General features: G+C 45.1%; 1 protein-coding gene across 3 annotated transcripts in view; it reads left to right on the plus strand.

Moving 5' to 3' along the window:
- The first annotated feature begins 16,547 nt into the window (after nucleotides 1–16,547).
- The window catches only part of RALY (RALY heterogeneous nuclear ribonucleoprotein), a 383,349-nt gene continuing 377,674 nt past the window's right edge, over nucleotides 16,548–22,222 (plus strand). Inside the window, exon 1 of one of the 3 annotated variants that reach the window (XM_073606359.1) lies at nucleotides 16,548–16,832. The gene's annotated coding sequence lies outside the window, so the exon portion shown is untranslated. The remainder of the gene's footprint in view (nucleotides 16,833–22,222) is intronic. The other 2 variants (XM_073606357.1, XM_073606358.1) reach the window with 2 other exon arrangements.

Below are 22,222 nucleotides of genomic sequence, written 5' to 3' on the forward strand. Positions count from 1 at the left end.
CATCAAGTTCTACTACAAATTGGGGAAAACGGTGACGGAGGCTCATGAAATGGTGGTGCAAGTGTACGGGACAGAAGTCGTGAGCAGAAAATGTGTTAAGATTTGTTCAAGCACGTTCGCGATGGGAAGGAAACTACTGAGTATGAGCCACGTTCGGTTCAGCCGTCGACAAGCAGAACCTAAGACATGATCGAACAAGTGTGGCAAATGCTGGCACGAGATCGGTGACTGACTCTAGGATTGATGGCAGAGGAATTGGGCATTAGCAAGGACACAGTGCGCACCATTGTCCACGAAGATTTGGGTATGCGGAAGATCTGTTCTCAGTTTGTGCCGCACAAGCTGACAGACAAACAGAAGGCAAAAACGGTTGGAAACATCTGGAGATTTCATTACCATGTGTGACCAGGATCCATCCTTTCTGCGAACCATTGTCACAGGGGATGAGACCTGATGCTACAATTTCGATACTGAATTCAAGCAGCATTCACTGGACCGTCTTCCCTGTGACCCAAAAAGAGTCGCCTGCAGAAGTCCCCCTGAAAAGCGTCATGAAAGGCACACGTTTTGCAGACGTGGCAGCAGTCCAAGAATGTGTGACAGCGGTTCTGCGATAATTTCCTAAAGAGGCCTTTGCCAAAAGTTTCCAGAAGCTTTATGAACGTTGCCAAAAGTGTGTTGGATGGCAATTATTTTGAAGGCCAATAAAGGTAATTTGTTTGTATTTTCTGTTTTGTTTTTTGATACCATTCACCAAACTTTTTAGGCTTTCTATACTGGCCTGGTCTTATGAATCACGGTTTCTTTTACATCATGTGGATGACCTGGTGTGTACATCGCTTATCTGGGGAAGAGATGCTACCAGGATGCAGTATAGGAAGAAGGCAAGCCAGTGGAGGCTATGTGATGCTTTGGGCAAGGTTCTGTTGGGAAACCTTGGGTCTTGACATTAACATTATGGATTTTTCTTTAACACACATCTAAACATTGTTGCTGTCCAAGTACACCTCTTCATGGAAACAGTATTCCCTGATGGTGGTGGTCTCTTCCAGCAGGATAATATGCCTTGCCACAATGCAAAAATATTTTAAGAATAGTTTGAGGAAGAAAACAACTAGTGCAAGGTCCAATTGAGCATCTTCGGGATGTGCTGAAAAAACAAGTCCAATCCATGGAGGCCCCACCTCCCAGCTCACAAGACTTAAATGTTCTGCTAATGATATCCTGGTGCTGGATACCACAGCATACCTTCAGAGATCTAGTGATATCCATGTCTCAATAATTCAGGACTGTTTTTGTGGCAAAGGGGGACCTACTCAATATTAGGTGGGTGGTCATGTATTGGTGTATGTGAAGCCACACTGCCACACCAGGGGAAATGTGGTCCGTAATTCTAGTCCAACAAAGATCCCATCTTGGGACATCTAGAGCAATGAATTAACTGAAACCAAAACCCCAAACTCTCTCAAAGGTAGCTGAAGACCTCCGGTCTACTATACAAAGTGTATATCAAGACCAAATCTAGCAAGCAAAGTATAAATATCAACTGTTTAGATACATTTATTACTAGCAGGTACACATGGGTCAGCCAATCCACAGAAAATACTGTCAAAATATTGCCCAGCACATTAACCAGCTTGGAGTGTTGGGTGCTTGTATGCTTCAGTCTCACCTACCAGCTTCCACTTCACCATAGCTCTACAGGTACATGGCTGAGATTTAGTGGCCAGTGAGCGAAACCACAGTCAGTGGTGTATTTAGGTTTTGTGCTGCCCTAGGCCTGACTAAACTCATACACCCCCTAATTTAAATATGACCTTCCCCTTCCTGTCAATGCCACACCCCTTCCTGTTAAAGACCTCCCCTGTCATCTGTAAACCATACCCCTTCCTCTTTAGGCTCCACCTCTTCCTCTCCCTATATTAAAAGTGGATAACAAGTGCAGCCTCATCAGTGCCCAGCAATGCAGCCTCACCAGTGCCCATCAGCACAACCTCACCAGTGCCCATCAGCGTAGCCTCACCAGTGCCTATCAGTGTAGCCTCACCAGTGCCCATCAGTGTAGCCTCACCAGTGTCCATCAGTGTAGCCTCACCAGTGTCCATCAGTGCAGCCTCACCAGTGCCCCTCAGCTCAGCCTCACCAGTGCCCACCAATGCAGCCTGATCTGTGCCCACCAATGCAGCCTCACCAGTGCCCAATAAAAGTCTCCAATTGCATTCTAATTGTACCTGGCCTGGGGGTTCCCCTCGTCCCTCTCTCTCCTATCAACACAGAGCCTGGGCAGGGAGGAAGTTGTGATATGTAAGGATGCTGTGGAGGAGGGTAGGCAGAGCATTAGGCGGATGCACGGCACAGGTTTACACATAGTTATGCCACTCAGCTTTTTCCTAATACGTTTCTTAGGAACAAAGTGGATGGATGGGAATGCATCGGCTATTGGCAGCTTTCTTTTTCTGGCTGCTGGGCTTTAAACTTCCCTTCCAAACATCCAGGGCCATCTTAGTAGCATCATGGGACCCTGGGCAATGTTATGCACTGGGGCCCCTACAAGCCTGCAATAATCTTTGCACCTACTCTCAGGAATTACAACCCACTATTACTAGATGTAACTCATTCAAATAAAAAGGGTCTGTGCTGCAGCATTTAGGGTTTTAATACAAATGGTGAGGAGACAGAAAATCACCTCCTCACTGCCTGTCAAGTGCCTCTGAAAATAAATCTGTGTGTGGATTGCTTTTCAGAAGAGTGGCAGTCTTTTTCAATCAGAGCAGCAGAGGGGGGCATTAGTGTAATTGTCTAGGAGGAGGTGGTGTTTAAACGTACTCACCAATTTTCCAGCCTCTAGTGTGCATGTACTCCAACTTGCCACCTGTCCTGCACACCTTAAGGCTACTTTCTCACTGAAGTGGTTTTCAGGTGTTTTAGCGCTAGAAATAGCCTCTAAATAACGCCCCAAAACCGCCTTCCCATTCATTCCAGTGTGACTTTTTACACTGGGGCGGTGCGCTTGCGGGACGTTAGAAAAATTCCTGCAAGCAGCATCTTTGGGGCAGTTTGGGAGCGTTGTATACAGCGTTCCTAAACTGCCCTGCCCATTGCAATGAATGGGAAGTGCTTCCAAAGTGCCTGCAAAGTGCTTCGGAAGCGCTGCAACACGAGCGCTTTTAATCCCTTCTTTGGGGTTAAAAGCGCCCTGCTAGAGGCCGAAAAGCACTGCTAAAATTATGGTAAAGCGCAGCTAAAACGAGCGGCACTTTACCGCTAACGCAGCCCCAGTGTGAAAGTAGCCTAACATACACACAGAAAGTTACATAGTTAGTCAGGTTGAAAAAAGACACAAGTCCATCTAGTTCAACCATAAAGGTGTGTCTGTGTGTGCATCAGGGGTCAGAGTATGGATGCAGCTGATGGGGCAGGCACAACAGAGATTGGAGGTGGGGCAAAATCATTGGCCTTTTCAGCAAACTGCGCTGTTTACTCCAAATAGAGAGACGTGTAGTTAAAAAGACACAAAAAAAGAAAAAGAAATATCCATCAGTCTGAAATGTAGTCAGCAGGATGGACAATAATATCCAGACTGATCTATAATGAGAAATAACAGAAGGCAGCATTAGCCATACAGGTAGCTATGAAAGGTAACCACATATACAAGCAGACACAAAAGTGTTAAATGCCATTGATTCCAGAAGCGCCAGCCTACGGATATTGATCTGTAAGGGCACTGTCACACTGAGGCGCTGGGCGTCGTTTTTTAGCGGCGATTTTTGGCCGCTAAAACGAGCGACCGAATAAAGGGTTAAAGGCCAACGGGCAGGGCGGTGGAGGAGCGGTGTATACACCACTCCTAAACTGCTCCAAAGATGCTGCTTGCAGGACTTTTTTTAACCACTTCAGCCCCCGAAGATTTGGCTGCTGAATGACCAGGCCATTTTTTGCGATTCGGCACTGCGTTGCTTTAGCTGACAATTGCGTGGTCGTGCGACGTTGCACCCAAACAAAATTGACATTTTTTTTTCCCCACAAATAGAGCTTTCTTTTGGTGGTATTTAATCGCCTCTGTGGTTTTTATTTTTTGCGCTACAAACAAAAAAAGAGTGTCAATTTTGAAAAAAAACACAATATTTTATACATTTTGCAATAATAAATATCCCCCCCCCCCCCCCCCAAAAAAAAAAAAAAACCGCAATAAGCGATTGATTGGTTTGTGCAAAAGTTATAGCGTCTACAAAATAGGGTATAGATTTATAGCATTTTTATTTATTTATTTATTTTTAACTAGTAATGGCGGCGATCTGTGATTTTTATCGGGACTGCAACATTATGGCGGACACTTTGGACACTTTTGACACATTTTTGGGACCATTGGCATTTATGCAGCGATCAGTGCTATAAAAATGCACTGATTACTGTAAAAATGTCACTGGCAGGAAAGGGGTTAACACTAGGGGGCAATCTAGGGGTTAACTGTGTTCCCTGTGTGTGTTTCTAACTGTAGGGGATTAGATTTTTCAGTATAGCCTGTTTTCTCCTGTTTTCCCTGCAGCTTACAATCTGTACGAAGGGACATGTAGACTTACCAGTCACTTGTGTCCACAATATCATAGTGGCTATTGCGCTGTTTAAAGCCACTCACGACGGCACATCTATTTACCTATACAACTGCCCTCCAGTATATCCAGCCCCAGCAATTAATCTTATTTAACCATGTCTCCAATATGGTGACTTTTTTACCTTCATAAGACACTGTGTGTGGTGTAGTGCTATTTCCATGGTTCTACCACCCCCCCTTCCCCCCCCCCTATCCTGCCCTCCTTTGTCCCCTCCCCTTTCCACCCCCACTTCCGTATCCTATCATCCTCCACTTTTCTTTCCCCACCCTTCCTCCCTTCCTCCTTTGGTCCCTTCCCTTCCCATCTCCTCCCTCTCCTCCCCCCCTTCCTCCTCCCTTTCTCCCCCATCCCCCCTTTCCCCCCCCTACCTTCCTCCACTCCCTTCCCCGCCCCCCCTTCCCCCCCACCTTCCTCCCCTCCTTCCCCCCCCTTGCCCCCCCCCCCTTTTCCCTCTCTTTTCCATTCCCCTCCTTCCCAGGTCTTGTTCCCCTTCCCCTTTCTCCCCCTTCCCCCCCCTCTCCCCCACTTGAACTTAGAATTACTGGCTTTTCTATTATCGCACCCTACTAATCCACACATTCGATCTGGTTCATCATAAATATTGACTTTTTATCATCATTACCCTTCAGAGTCATTTACAATACCCCGTGTCCGCCATAGAGGGAAATTGTGGGATCCTGTTGCTAGTCGTTCTGGTCCATCTTGGTAAGCAGACTTCCTTTTTATCAATATGGATTGTAATATGTAATACCAGGCTGTGAAAATACTGTATTGTAATTTTAATACACTGTTCTTTTTGTAGACCGTTTTATCCTCCTGAAGAAGCGGTTTTGACGGCAAAACCGGTAGAGGAATTTTGTATACCCCACCCTAACGGAAACATTACGGGGCAATCCGTCAATAGTTAGTCATATGTGTTGTATATATATATATATATATATATATATATATATACACATATATATATATATATATATATATATCTTTTTTTTAATATATTCCCTGTTTGTTGTTACTCAATAAAATTAGAATTTTACATATGTTGTTGTGATTGTATCAAGTACCGAGATAGTCCATTTAATTACTTCAGGTGGTTATGTGCACTGGTCAGCTTCAGCAACTGCCCTCACATCCCCACCTCTCCCCCATTTCTAACTGTAGGGGGATGGAACTGACCTAGAGGAAATGGCAGATCGTGGTTCCTAGCTATTAGGAACTCACGATCTGTCACTCCTCACAGAACAGAACAGGAATTTGTGTGTTTACACACACACGTCCCTGTTCTTCCTCTCGTGCCCGCGATCGCTCGTGGCCGACGGTCATCGCGATCGTCGGGCACGAGCATGGGCACCCCTGCAGTGCAGCGGGTGCGTGCGCACGCCTGCTATCCTGATCCCGTGAGCCGACGTATAGCTACGATGGCTCGTGGGATCGCGCCGACCTGCCGCAGTATAATGACGGCGGCTGGTCGGCAAGCGGTTAACGTCCCGCAAGCACACCGCCCCAGTGTGAAAGCACTCAGACTTTCTCACTGGAGTGACAGGAGAGGCGCTTTACAGGCGCTATTTTTAGTGTGAAAGTAGCCTAAAGAGTTAATCATTTAGGTAAGCAGCAGTGTACATGTGTCCATTGTAGAAGAGTAGAGAAGCACAGAGGGTTAATAATAATGACCAGAGAGTCTCTATTTCAGATAACAGGGGATAGGAGAAAGTCGGATAGCTGGAGCATAGATAAGTGGCATGAGGTTTGGACTTGGAAAGACAGATTGTGAAGAGGATCGGTTTCTTACTCTCACCCCTCCAAGCTATACGCTATGTAGTTAGGTCCGCTGCTGTAGCCACAATCCGATCTACCCTGACGTGGTTCTATGTGCACCTGGAGAAGCTGACCAGCTCTCTCTCTCTGCTCTCCTGACTGTGCGGAGGGGGAGGAGGAGGAGGAGGAACTGTCACACTCTATACTCCATGAGAGAGACAGACGCTCTCCGAACGCTGCAGCCAGCAACCCGGGCGATGAATAGGCTGACTCAGGTGGAAGGAGGGGCTTTTTTCATGTGGGGGGTGCCACCCCCTGCAAAGTGCCGCCCTAGGCCTGGGCCTAGTCGGCCTAGGCCAAAATAAAGCAATGACCACAGTGCCATAGCTCCCAACTGCCCCTGATTTCGAGGGACTGTCCCTGATTTGGAGCAATGCCCCTCTGTCCCTCTTTCCCCCTCATTTGCCCCTCATTTTGGTCTGATCCATATAGTTGTGTATAAAATGCACTTTTTATCTTTCAAAAAGTGTTTCCCAGTGCTAAACCTTTCATCCAATTTCTAAGTTGCTGTATTTGTAAATTTTAAAAGCCAATATAAAGGAATAGTAGAGGTAAAAAAAAAGCACTTGTGGGTTTAAACAATCTTGTTTTTTTGTACATTTCTCCATTAAAGGGCGTGGCAAAAGGGTGTGTCCTATGCCTGCGTACTTTTGCTGATAGGTGTCCCTCATTCCCATCTCAAAAAGTTGGGAGGTATGGCCTGGGCCTTGTCAGCCTAGGCCAAAATACAGCACAGATCACAGTGCCAGTGCTGCGACAAGGTCAGGACAAAGATGCCAAACTGCGCCCCTCCCTCAGCTTTATTCTGTATAAGTCAGTGTCTTTTTTAAGGCTACAAAATATTTAAAAAACTTGTAAAAATACTGTAAAATTGTTTAATTTCGTCAATACAGAATCCACTCACAGCTGCCCGGTGCTGGAAGGCTGGAAGGCTACGTTTGGTATTCCAGCACAGGACACCCACTGCCACTCCACAGCTCTTGCAATCATGTGCCCCCCTCCCACATGATAACATTGTTCCCAGGGCAGCTGCCCCCTCCTGCCCACCGCAGTCCATATCGGCCGTGAACAGTGCTTATTGGGTAATAAAACATCCTCAAAGCCCTGCATAAGAAAAGCACAGGTACAATTCAAATAAGTATTTTCAGAATTATTATAATGGTCAGGAGTCTTTGGCAATGTACAAACATATCGTTAAAGTACATAAAAAATGACAGAGGATGAAAAATATGTGCATAGAGAGTTCAACTGCTTCTCAGGAAAATAGAGATTTAAAAGCTGTTATTCATGAAGGATTTAGCTCATAATTTTTTTGTGTTAGCTTGGCTTTGTCCCTGCGGGTCTGACCTGTCTGTCCGTTATTTACAAATCAGAATTATGCACAAAAGCTTGAGTACCTGCATTAGGTTGAAGTAAATAAAAGCCTGACTTCTCATGAAGGAAATGCAACAGCTGCTTTCAAATTGTGGCGGAGAAATGATGAATCCAGGATAAACTAATATAATCTAAATACATTTCATGTGTATTATTTCATGGATCTTGGTAAACTTTGTGTATTTCTTCCAGATCTGTGCAGTAATCCAGTGTGAGACTTTATCTCTGTGCAGGAGCTTCCTGTAATAAAGACCGCTCACTGCTGCTCTCTCCTTGTGCAGAGTGACTGGTCTTGTCTCCGCCCCTTCTTGTAGTTTTCTGCAGGCATCCTGTAATTGGTGGAGCCAGCTGGGCCTCTCCCACAGGTCTACTCTCTGAAAAAGCTATGTACATAGTGATATGTGGGGAGGATATTTGGCGCAATATAATGGCTACACCTCGGGAAATTATCTGTCAATGGAAGTCCACAATTGAAGTGATGGGTGGATCCATGCAGTGGTATATGCAGGATAAGTTCATCCAGATAATGATGTTGTAGAGCCACTGGGATGTCAGCACTTTAGGGCCAGCCACATGTAGGGAGCAGAAGCAATCTCCATGAGACATGCACTTTACTTACAAATGTGGCATTATATGTAGGCTGTTCTATGTCCATGCAAGTAGCTTAATGAAGGAGCGCACTTGACTCACCACTCTCGGTGAGCATGCTCAGAAGTGTGTAGCGATATCTACGGTCAAAACATAATGTTCCCCAACGCACACGTTCCTGGAAATGGCTGTAGTAATGCTGGGTGCTGTAATAACCACTGGCTGGAAGCCGTAGACAATCAAAGTGTAGAGATGTCATCAGCACACCATGGATTCCTCAAAAGAGTCCAAAGCTTTATTCACATGGTCACACGGTACACATACAGTAACCTTTCAGAGTCATGCAGGGTCCCTTCACCAGGCAAGGCATGGATGAGCGAGTTTGGGGTAGAGGAACTTGACTGGCCTGCACAGACTCCTGACCTCAAGCTGATAGAACACTTTGGGATGAATTCAAGCGAAGACTGCGAGACATCAGTGCCTGACCTCACAAATGCACTTCGGGAAGAATGGTCAAACATTCCCATAGACACACTCCTAAACCTTGTGGACAGCCTTCCCAGAAGAGTTGAAGCTGTTATAGCTGCAAAGGGTGGGCCAACTCAATATTGAACATTACAGACTAAAGCCTCGTACATACGGTACGATTGTTGGCCAAATGAGCATCTGATTTTTGTCAAAAGGATGTGTGCCAGGATCTTGTCTTGCATCCTATGGGCGGCACAGTGGTGTAGTGGATAGCACTTTCGCCTAGCAGTAAGAAGGGTCGCTGGTTTGAAACCCAACCACAACACTGCCTGCGTGGGTTTCCTCCGGGTACTCCGGTTTCCTCCCACACGCCAAAGACATGCTGGTAGGTTAATTGGATCCTGTCTAAATTGGCCCTAGTATGTGTAGGAATGTGAGTTAGGGACCCTAGATTGTAAGCTCCTTGAGGGTAGGGACTGATGTGTATGTACAATGTATATGTAAAGTGCTGCGTAAATTGACAGTGCTATATAAGTACCTGAAATAACACTAACGGGACACAAACATAGTGACGTCCTACGAGGAATTTCAGCTCTTGAGCGCCACCCTTTGGACCCCTTCTGCTAATTTTGTGTTTAGTGAGCATTGATTCTGAGCATGCGTGTTTGTACTTTCAACTTTTGTGTGACGGATTTGTGTACTGACCATATGAAAATCTGACGTCAAACCGCTGTCCGCTGATGTCCCAATACTTTTGGTAATATAGTGTATTTTTTGTAAAATCTCCTGATTTTCTTTGTAATGCAGGGGGTGATGGAATTTCATTCATCCCTCATCTGGAAGATTACTGAGCTAAACAGCTCATCTCAGAAATATGGGAAAGAATAAAATATTCTTTTCAGCACCCAAAAAGTATCTTGTGCAGCAATAGACACCTAAAGGCCTCTTGCACCAAAGCCCATCTTTAGAGATGCAGCTGAGCTTCAGAGGTACTGATGTGTGTCAGTGCAAGCAGTGTGACGCCCCCTCCCTTCCCCTCAATGATCCATGTGGTTTATAAAGGCCGTTATCCACATCAATCAGGTCAGCCTTGCTATGCAATTCATGCATTTTGTGTCAGCTGAATGAACGGAAGTATTGCTTGCCCTGCAGATGCACATCAGCTTCTATTGGGTATAAAACCTTGACATCAGGGCACCGGTTGTCAATTCATATCTCTGTAGATGTGACCATACACCTGTGTAGAGCGTCAGTCCACTGAAAACTAATATATGGTAGAGTCTGAAGAGTAAAATCACATATTGGTTTTCTATGTCTCTCGAGGACTCTGACAGTACATATTTGAGTCCCAAGGCCTGAACACATATTGTGGTAGTTTTGAAGAGAATGTTGTGTAGTTGTGTTAAATTATGAAGAATGCTGCAGAACAAATGTGAACACCCCATGGTTGGTGGGAACAATCAAAACAGCAAGGTAGGTAGGACAGATCCAACTAATGGAGTCCCTTAAAGATAAATAAATTCCAGTTTAACCACCTCCCATCCACACTATAGCTGAAAGACGACTACAGCACGGACCTAATTTGCTGGGAGGGCGTCCATGGATGTCCTCCCGTGCTCAAGCAGCCTGCGCACCTCCTGCAGGGAGCGCTTGGCGCGCTCTGTGATCAGCCGAGTCTATGAGACTCGGCTGATCACAGATCGGAGTAAGGGGTCGATCCCAACCCCTTACCACATAATCAGCTGTCAGCCAAATTGTCTGACAGCTGGTCATGTCATGTAAACAGAGCCGGTAATCGGCTATTTTTCCTCCTCACGTTGTGAGGAGTGAAGAGCGTGAGGAGAGCGTGAGGAGAAAAAAAAAGCGATCACCGGCGACTGTGAGAGGGACATCAGTCCCGATCATGCAGAGGCTCCTGTGCCACCTACCAGTGCCCACCAGTGCCACCTACCAGTGCCCACCAGCACCACCTACCAATGCCCACAGTACCACCCATCAGTGCCCACAGTGTCACCTATCAGTTCCCACAGTGCCACCTATAAATGTCACCAATCAGTGCCTCATCACCAGTGCTACCTATCAATACCACCTACCAGTGCCCATCAGTACCACCTACCAGTGCCCATCAGTGCCACCTACCAGTGCCCATCCGTGCTACCTATCAGTGCCCCCTACCAGTGCCATCTATCAGTGCCCATCAGTGACATCTATCAGTGCCACCCATCAGTGCCACTCATCAGTGCCACCCATCAGGGCCCATCAGTGCGTCTTGTCAGTGCCTATTAGTGTCGCCTTATCTGTGGCTATCAGTGCAGCCCATCAGTGCCCATCAGTGCAGCCCATCAGTGCCCATCAGTGCAGCCGCATCAAAGAATCTGTCTTTTTTTTGTTTGTTTAGCAAAAAAAAAAAAAGACCCAAGTAGTGATTAAATGCCACCAAAAAAAAAGCTCCATTTGTGTGAAAAAAAATGATAAAAATTTCATTTGAGTACCGTGTAGCATGACCGCGTAATTGTCATTCAAAGTGTGACAGCGCTGAAAGCTAAAAATTGTTCTGGGCAAGAGGGGGTTTAAGTGTCCAGTAAGCAAGAGGTTAATAATTCAGGTAAGAATGGAAAATTGTGTGTATTGCGCTGACACCAAAACAGCAGTCAGCACAGCAATAGACAGATGCAAATCAAACTGGAAATAAAAATATGTGCGGCACTAAAGATTCTGTACTGCTGCAAAATCATGTGTATATAACCAATGTTTTCAGAATCAATATAAATCAATGTGAATAAACACAAAAATATATATTAAACACTAAATGAGTCCATATAGTGTCCTAAAATGCTTTTGGTAAGTCCATAAAGTGAAGAGATGAATACAAGTAATAGTGAAAAGAAATGAACTGGATCAAGTGAAGAAAAAACGTGTTCCTCGTGGCATCAATGTTGAGTGAGTATACACAACGACCACCACCGGTTGTGGGGAGGCTTACCGGAGTGAATGGACTCAAATGGGCATACACTCACTGAGTCAACAAGGCTTATGGTGTGAACACCAATATATGGGACATCCATGCCTGTACTTCTGACCAAAATGAAAGATGATCCCTCCGTCCAATGCATGGCTCAGATACACACTTTGCGGATGTGACAAACAAGATGAGCTGAGTCTTTCTCATGCACTCAAGGACAATGCGGGTGTTGCAGCCTTGGTCCTTCGAAAAGCTATTATACCTTAAGTTTGATCTGGAGGTCTTTATGTGTGATGTATTCAGTTGTGATCTTTACAAGGGGCGGGCAGGCCCTTTGTAAGGAACACAATTGCCCTGCTCCTTGTCCACCAATGTACAGGCTTGCATTGATGGACACAGGCTTCATTTGTGGACTCCAGCTGCATTGTTGGGCACAGGCTGCATTGATGGACACAGGCAGGCTGCAATGGTGAACACGGGCAGGCTGCCATGGTGGACACGGGCAGGCTGCAATGGTGGACACAGGCAGGCTGCAATGGTGGACACGAGCAGGCTGCAATGGTGGACACAGGCAGGCTGCAATGGTGAACAAGGGCAGGCTGCAATGGTGGACACGGGCAGGCCATTGCTCCTTCTATTGGCCAATAGAAGGAGCAGTCAGCTCCGAGCGTGTAGCCTTTCATCACTGCAGCCCTGATTGACAAGATTCCAGCTCTGCCTAGGTCCAATCAGATGCTGGTGACATCACTTCCTGTTGCACGGTCCAGGCTGGTCTGTGTGGAGCTGCTTGGTTCCTTTGCTCCTTGAGAAACACTGTGATCCATTCCAGCCAGCTGCACAATGCTTTCCAGCTATTTGGAACAGCGGTGGGACCCACGGAGCCATGTGGAATGCCAGGACTGCACTTTACTTTAACAAGCATGCATCTTCTATCATCTTGTAAGTGTTTTTAATCACATCCTATTAAAGTCATTATTTTAATGCTACACTCAGGACGGCGCCTCCCCCTCTCTGTTTTTTTCCTAGGTTTTAGTGGGCCCCCACATCATATTTATTGTTCTTTTGGATGGGATGCCCCCTAAAAATTCATACAAGACCCCTTTCTAGCATAATGGTCTGGTATGGATTTTAAGGGGGATCCTGCACCTTTTTTTTGTTTTGTTTTGTTCAATCCTATAGTATAGAGCAGGGGTATTCAAACCATGGCCCTCCAGTTGTTCAGGAACTACAATTCCCATCATGCCTAGTCATGTCTGTGAATGTCAGAGTTTTTCAATACCTCATGGGATGTGTAGGTCCGCAACAGCTGAAGGGCCATCGTCTGAAGATCCCTGGTATAGAGCATATAGCCTGGTAAAAAAAATAGTGTGGATTGCCCCCAAAATCCATACCAGACCCCTTAAAAAATGAGGGGTGACTCCCCCCCCAAAAAAAAACCAATACCAGACCCTTATCCTACATAGGATTTTGGTATGGATATTTAGGGAAACTCATCCAAAGAGAAAATTATGCCCCCCCCCCAATCCATACCAGATCCTTATCCTGGAATGTAGCCCCACTAGCCTGAAAAGGGTGGGCCCCCCTCTTTCTGATTCTGAACCACATGCCCTCAACATTGGGAGGGTACCTTGCCAGTGTTGAGGGCAATGCCGGGACAAGGTCATCCAGCGCCCAGGGCAAAGATGCCACCCCCCCCTCCATTATATGCAAACTTAGGGGATCCTATCCCCAGGAGTCATCCACATGTCAATAGAGGGATTTTTATTAAGAGTGGAGTCATTGCAGGAACTGAGTATGGTGTGAGACCCCTGTGGCAAAGAGGAGATAGAGAGCACAGCCTCCTGGCTCTCTACAACTGTCCTCACTGATCCCAGTGCTTGGCTGACAGGAGTAGTGATGCCGCTGTCACTACTCCTGTCAGGCATATAGTCAGAATGATGGCACCCCCATACCTGCGGTATACAACTGCGCCCAGGGCACCCCCTGTTCCAACCCTGGTTGAGGGCATTGGTAAAGTAGGCCCATGATGTCCAATGATTAGGCCAATGATGCCCTGCACCTACAGGAAGTGGAATTTAATGATGCTGGGCAACATTCAACCCATCAGAAGACTGAGACTGGATTACAATGCGGTGAATCTGCAGTAGATTGCGCCAGATAGGAGGCGAGTATCACAGTGAGAGCTGCAATTTTTTAAAATAATTTTTATTTAAAAAGAAAAGTTTTAACCCAGAATTTGACTTAACAAACCTCAAACTAAAAAAAAAAAAAACTCACAAAAAAGAGGTCACTGGTATAAATCTATTACTGCACAAAAACTACTAAAAATGCATCTTCCTTTTATTATAATGCAGTTCAGCATTACATATTATAATGACCCCAGCACACTGGGCCTGCACTGGTGTGATAAGTTACATGTGTACAGGGCTGGTGCAAGGATTTTTGACACCCTAGGCGAAACCTAATTTTGACGCCCCCTTGGCTCCACCCCTGACTTTACCCCCTTTGCCCTGCCCATGCATACCCCACCTTTTTAATGAAGCATCCATCAAATGCAGCCTCACCAGTGCCCATCAAATGCAGCTTCACCAGCGCCCATCAAATGCAGCCTCACCAGCGCCCATCAAATGCAGCCTCACCAGCGCCCATCAAATGCAGCCTCACCAGCGCCCATCAAATGCAGCCTCACCAGCGCCCATCAAATGCAGCCTCACCAGCGCCCATCAAATGCAGCCTCACCAGCGCCTATCAAATGCAGTCTCACCAGCGCCTATCAAATGCAGCCTCACCAGCGCCTATCAAATGCAGCCTCACCAGCGCCCATCAAATGCAGCCTCACCAGTGCCCATCAAATGCAGCCTCACCAGCGCCCATCAAATGCAGCCTCACCAGCGCCCATCAAATGCAGCCTCACCAGCACCCATCAAATGCAGCCTCACCAGCACCCATCAAATGCAGCCTCACCAGCGCCCATCAAATGCAGCCTCACCAACGCCTATCAAATGCAGCCTCACCAGCGCCTATCAAATGCAGTCTCACCAGCGCCCATCAAATGCAGCCTCACCAGTGCCCATCAAATGCAGCCTCACCAGTGCCCATCAAATGCAGCCTCACCAGCAGCCTCACCAGTGCCCATCAAATGCAGCCTCACCAGCGCCCATCAAATGCAGCCTCACCAGCGCCCATCAAATGCAGCCTCACCAACGCCTATCAAATGCAGTCTCACCAGCGCCCATCAAATGCAGCCTCACCAGCGCCTATCAAATGCAACCTCACCAACGCCTATCTAATGCAGTCTCACCAGTGCCCATCAAAAGGGAGCCTCACCAGCGCCCATCAAATGCAGCCTCACCAGCGCCCATCAAATGCAGCCTCACCAGTGCCCATCAAATGCAGCCTCACCAGTGCCCATCAAATGCAGCCTCACCAGCAGCCTCACCAGTGCCCATCAAATGCAGCCTCACCAGCGCCCATCAAATTCAGCCTCACCAGCGCCCATCAAATGCAGCCTCACCAGCGCCCATCAAATGCAGCCTCACCAGCGCCTATCAAATGCAGCCTCACCAGCGCCTATCAAATGCAGCCTCACCAGCGCCCATCAATGAATGTTTGCTTGCTTCCATTCATGTGGGAGTCACGACACAGACACAGTACTCCACCGTCGCTGCGTCTCTGACACTATGTGCAAACGGAGCGGCGGCTGCCTGCTGATGCTGAGACTTAGTTGCTTGCTGCAGAGAGAAGAGAGTAGGAACACCAGTGTCCGGGCGCCCTAGGCAGAAGTGTGCCCTAGGCGGCCGCCTAGTTTGCTTTGTGGTAGCACCGGCCCTGCATGTATATTTCTAAAAAAGCATCTTGCCAGTGCCAGAGTAATCAAATTGCAATATTTCAAACCTCGTTTTTTTTTTCTGAAAGCAAATCCAATGGTGATAAATCTACCGGCCCTTCTCAGACTGAATAGTGGGCTCTCCCAAAAGGGCACCTAACAAAAACATCGCAATAATTTATACACCTGTTCCCAGGTATACAGGACTTAGTGACTACTCGCCATCTATCATAATTACTATCGCCGGGGTACGCGGCATCCTGTACAAATGTTTACTAGAGCGCGAGTGAGACATCTGGAGAAACTGGATCACCGGGATCAAAAGACAGATTTCCGAGTTCTATTTAAACTGGCAATTTACACATTTATCACATTGATAAACTAGCTGCCCTAACCTTGTCTGTCGTCACACTGCAGACACTCAAGCTGTTATATTTTATCAGTTAAATAGCAAAAAAAAAAAAAAAAAAGGGGGAGGAGGAGGGGGATCGCTCATCGTTCTTATTTGACTTTAATTGGTAAATATGGTATAATGAGCATTTACTGGGTATTCTTCAACATGAAGGTCTGCGTGCATTGAGATTGCTGGATGAAACGCATACTCTCAGATGCACAAATGAACTCCAGTCTTAACAGGCATACAAATAGTGTTATTTTGTCTTGATTAATCATGCACAGACAGCTCACACAAGCAGATCCACCTCTCTCCCCCTCCTTTTCCATCTGAAGCTCAACATTATACAGCTCCAGCTATTTAATAAGGCATCAACCGGACTCTGCTATGGCTGCAGCAAGGGACGGGGGGGTTGGGAGACAGAGGAAGGCGTTTCTTCTTGGCAATAGACCATCACCCAACTAGAGTATGACAAAGGACCTAATTATTAGGCTGCTATAGTGTAGGCATAAAGGAATACGACCCTCCAAGACTGAGTATCAGTAGCTTGAAGCCTCGTCGATCAACCCGTCTCCCCCCGGTTTTCCGTAATGGTTTGATCCAGTGGGTAGTATGCAACCGTCAGTCCCTTGATGCTGTTACTTTGTATCCAGCCTGGTACGGCAGCTGATACATTGTTATCTGAGCATCTGCCCGTTTTTCCACACTTACTCCTTACCTCTCCTCCTAGCTTGCTTCTATTAACTCCCTACTTCTCTTGTGACCTTTTTACCTCTGACATTTTCTTGCTTGGTGAGTACTTTTTTTCTTGTTTCCAATTCTTTATCTTTTTTTTTTTTTTTTTTTTTTTTTTCCAAGTCTTTCTTAAGAAAATCTGCAGCTGGTTTTGCTTTATTCTATACTCTTATCGATGTCACAACTTTGAGGGTTCTTGCAATTTTATTTGTACCTCTTAACAAAGTGTATTTTTTTTTCCTGCCCTGATCATTTTGGGAATATTTTCATATTTTTTTAATGAATATTTATTTACATGGGTTTTTTTTTTCTTTTGTTTTTTTTTTTTTCTTTTTGTTTTTTTTTCGTTGTTTTTTTTTCCCATTGCTACTATGTTTTTTTTGTTGTTTTTTTTTCTTTTATATTTTATTCTTGTCTGAGAAAAAAAATAATAATTTTGCCTGTTTTTGAAAATCAAGTTCTGAGGCTATATTTTATTGCTGATAAATGTGGTGTATGAATATGTGTTTTTTTTTTATTACTACTGATACATTTAATTTTATTTTTACTAAGGTCTATACATATGCTATTATATATGGGTTTTTTTAATACAAATTGATCACACTTAATGCATTGGATTCATGTGACATACATTCAATGTCAAGAACAATGCCTAATTCTATCGAATATTTTTTTTTTTTTTACAAATGGCCAATGTTTTAATATATATACAGCTGCCTGTTTATTTGGCCTAAGCCATTTATGCTTTGTTTCTCTCTAGATTAACCTTTGGTCTATCATAAAGGCCTGCAATGCATTTGCTTAGCATTAAGTTCCAGGCCTTTCTTGTACACAGTAGGAGTGAAATCAATGATGCCATTAAATTAAAAAAAAAAAGTGTTCAATGGTGACAAAAGTTTTCATTAAATCTTTTATTAAAAAAAAATCTGTCAATACATTCCATGGAGCTACTAATGTAAATAAATCTTGCTTTTCCAAATGAAAGAGATATTTTTTCCTGTGTGCATTATTGAAATTCAGTTTAAAAAAAAAATGGTGTTTGTTGAGTTGAAGGTTAAGCTGCTTGGCTTGGTTTATTTGTATGGCTTCCTGTAATAATACTAATACTATTCTTTATATAGAGGAAATTCTATGTCTATCTATGGCTATGCCTATACCGGGGCTCGCAAAAAACTAGGGTAGTTGTTGCCTGTAGCAACAAGTAAATTTTGGTTAATTTTGCCATTTCGGTCAATTCTGATTGGCTGATAAAAGCCACGCCTCTACTTTCCTGTACCTTAACTATTAAATAAGCCTTATTTTTGGTTAGTATCTGCCACAGCTACCTTGAAAATAATAACTTTTATAAAGGCTAATATAAGCAATATATTATTGCTATAATGTCTTCTTTGGACAAAATCATCTACAGGATAAATGATTACGCTTTTTGATGGTTCAGCGTTGCCTAATAATAACCACATAAAAGGGGGCCCTTGATGTACACGCATCATTTTCAGCGCACTAAATGTTTGCCTATTTTTGCGAGTCCAGTAAGTGCGGTGTGTTTCATCTTATCAATATCTGCTTCTCCAGTTGTCAGATCTTACTGGTTCCATCCCAGTGAGGAGGTAATTGGATTTATGTTGCGCTTTTTTTTTTTTTTTCCTGTCTGAGCACCAATTAAGAAAGAGGGCGGGATACAGGAGAACGAGAAATACGGCAGAAGATGAGCAGGAGGAACTGAAAAAGTTCACCTTGCAATATATATTTATAAGACGTAAATAGAAAGAGATGGCGAGGTTTCAACGCTTCGAAGTCTTCAGTCTGCCTTTGGAAGTTGCCTCGCAGTTGCAGGTCTGCCTTTGTTGCTGATTATTAGTCCATTCAGAGCAATTGGGTCATTTTCCCTATTCAGGGAACAAACCCTTTGAGGCAGAGATCAAAAGTATATTGCTCAGTGGCAGAAATAGGCCAAACTTTAAAGAAAAAAAAAAAACATAACCAGATAGCAACAGTGTTCATATTCATTAGAGTTTGTTTTTTTTCCTGAAGAACAGGGAATGGAATGAGCTGAATACTGCCAGACTGGTTTGATGTAGGATCTTTGGGTTCAAAGAGCAGTGCGTATTAAAGTAGATGTTTTAACATCAGCAGGTTTCATTAAAATATTATCAGATGGACCTGATATGAAGGTCTTGTTTAGGCACTGTCTCCCAACTGTGCTCCTGGGTTGTCCACCCAGATTGTCACCCTGGCCTGATATGAAGGTCTTGTTTAGGCACTGTCTCCCAACTGTGCTCCTGGGTTGTCCACCCGGATTGTCACCCTGGCCTGATATGAAGGTCTTGTTTAGGCACTGTCTCCCAACTGTGCTCCTGGGTTGTCCACCTGGATTGTCACCCTGGCCTGATATGAAGGTCTTGTTTAGGCACTGTCTCCCAACCGTGCTCCTGGGTTGTCCACCCGGATTGTCACCCTGGCCGGATATGAAGGTCTTGTTTAGGCACTGTCTCTCAACTGTGCTCCTGGATTGTCCACCTGGATTGTCACCCTGGCTCATGGGCTTGTGATGTGCTTCTGACACGATATGCAGGCATGGTCCACTGTTGTCATGATCTGAGAAATGCCATGCAGCAACCACTAGAGTGCATGCAGGCAGAAGTGGCTGCAGGAACCCAGCAGCACCACGAAGCTTGAAATGTTGTGGTTGTAAACTCTTACTTACACTATTTTACCAAAAATAATATATATTTGGACGCCTGCGTTTACACACACATGAACTTTAATGGCCTCCCAGTCTTAGTCTGTAGGGTTCAATATTGAGTTGGCCCACCCTTTGCAGCTATAACAGCTTCAACTCTTCTGGGAAGGCTGTCCACAATGGGAATGTTTTACCATTATTCCAGAAGCATATTTGTAAGGTCAGGCACTGATGTTGGACGAGAAGGCCTGGTGGTCAAACCAGGGGCGTTTCTAGGTATCAAAAAGACCAGGGGCTTCAGCCCGAAGTCCAAGGCCCGGCGAGGGGGGGGTTTGCGGCGGAGCAGGGTTTTTTGGCTGGGGGCGGTGGGGATGTGTGGCGGGGGTAAGCTCACTTGCTGGTTGCTGCCTGGCTTACCGGTGCCCATCAATGCTGACCACTAAACTCACCTACCTGCCACACTGACCTACCTACCTGACATGCACTGACCTACCTGACATACATACACTGACCTACCTGACATACATACACTGACTTGCCTGACATACATACACTGACCTACCTGACATACACTGACCTACCTAACATACATACACTGACCTACCTACCTGACATACACTGACCTACATACATTGGCGGTAGTGACACAAACACTAACCTACCTGACCAGGAGACTTCATGTGTCCTGCAGCAGCAGCTCAGCTGTGGTGTGCGGTGCACGCCCATCTTCACAGCAGGCAGCCAGAGGAGAGCCGAGCTCTGAGCGGGGATCTCACGCGGCGGCTGCATTGTAAATCCCGCCTACTGGAGCTTGCAGCGCCTATGATGGACGTCACACATCCCGCGGTCCCACCATTGGACCAGTGGGACGTTCATCAGCGCTGCAGGCTCCAGAAGGCGGGACCTGCTATGTGATTCGGCCACACTTGGCCACACTCGGTGGTGCTCGGGATAAGATCGGTCCCCGCTCGGTGGCACTCAGGGCTATAAATAGAACGGTGCCCACTCGAGACTCAGGGCTTTTCGGGACCCACTCGGGGCTTCAGCCACGGTGAGCCCCCCCCGCTGATGCCACTGGGTCAAACATACCCATAAACACACTCCTAAACCTTGTGGACAGCCTTCCCAGAAGAGTTGAAGCTGTTATAGCTGCAAAGATTTGGCCAACTCAATATTAAACCCTACGGACTAAGACTGGGATGCCATTAAAGTTCATGTGTGTATAAAGGCAGGTGTCCCAAAACTTTTGGTAATATAGTGTATACCCAGTGAATTGAATAGCCTCAGATGATACACAGAGTTTGATTTACCAAAACTGGAGATTGCAAAAACTAGTGGAGCTGTGCATGGTAGCCAATCAGCCTCTAACTTCCGCCTGTTCAATTAAGCTTTGACAAAAAAAAAAAATGGAAGCTGATTTGTTTCTATGCGGAGCTGCACCAGATTTTTCACTCTCCAGTTTTAGTAAATCTAACCCAAAGAAATGAAACAAACCCTCCTACATACGTTGTACCTGTTGTCTGCAGTCTTCTCTACATCCGTTCAAAATAAAGAATTTATAAAGCTTGCCTGAGCTATCAGAAAAAAGGGGCATGGAGAGGTGAAATTATGCTCTGCAGAGTTCAGTGAGGACACACCCCCCTCCTCACAGCACACAGGAACAGAGCTGAGGCTGCCAATCAGTTGGAGATCCTCCCTCTGTCACCTTTTTTCTCTTGGTGTCAGATAAACTTGTCAGAAGTGATTCATGCTGATAGCAGACGAACAAAGCAGCAAACATAAATGACACTTAGTGCTCTGGATAGAGACAAGTACACACTATAGAGGGATATGCTTTGTTCATATTTCATGTCTGAGGTTTACAACCACTTTAAATTAAAAGAGAAAATGGTATTTTATTAACAGTAAAAATGAAAAGTGTTGACAATACATAGTGCTTTAGAAAACAAAGGGGGGGATTTACTAAAACTGGAGCACTCAGAATCTGTTGTAGCTGTGCAAGGTAGCCACTCAGGTTCTAACTCCAGCTTGTTCAAGTAAGCTTTGACAATACAACCTGGAAGCTGATTGGTTTCTATGAAGAGCTGCACCAGAACTTGCATGCTCCAGTTTTAGTAAATCTACCCATACAGGGTTTACATCTTCTTTCAAAAGATGTCTGTTAAAGAGCAAAATACCTGCGTGAGAACCCTCAGTTAGAAACTTCCATCTGGGGATTTATGCTATTTCTGGAGCAGTAAAACTATACCTATTTATATCACTACAGCGGAATTAAACCTAGAAATTGTAACTTCCATTTGAGTAGAGTTGCAAGATGTTTTATAGAAACTAGTCTTACACTGTGTAATATATAACCCCCAAAAGCAGCCAATGTATGGTTCTTTTTCTATTTCTATGGATGGATTCTCAACCAATGCACTTTCGGTAATGCGTGTCAAAGCCAGTGATTTTCTCATGATTATACTGGTGTATTACTACAAATCATGCAATGCATGTTAACTCAATGGGGTTGATTTACTAAAGGTAAAGGGACTTTGCACTTCGCAAGTGCACTTTGCTCCAGAGCTTAGTAAATAAGGGGAAGCTCTACTGAGTTCCATCATCAAATCATGATGATCATTTTCTTCCCACAAATAGAGCTTTCTTTTGGTGGTATTTGATCACCTCTGCGGTTTTTATTTTTTGCTAAACAAACTAAAAAAGACCGACATTTTTGAAAAAAAAAAAGTTTTTCTTTGTTTCTGTTATAAAATTTTGCTTTCTCCTT

The sequence above is a fragment of the Aquarana catesbeiana genome, linkage group LG12 (assembly GCF_042186555.1).
Source record: "Aquarana catesbeiana isolate 2022-GZ linkage group LG12, ASM4218655v1, whole genome shotgun sequence".
In the NCBI taxonomy this organism is placed as follows: Eukaryota; Metazoa; Chordata; class Amphibia; order Anura; family Ranidae; genus Aquarana; species Aquarana catesbeiana.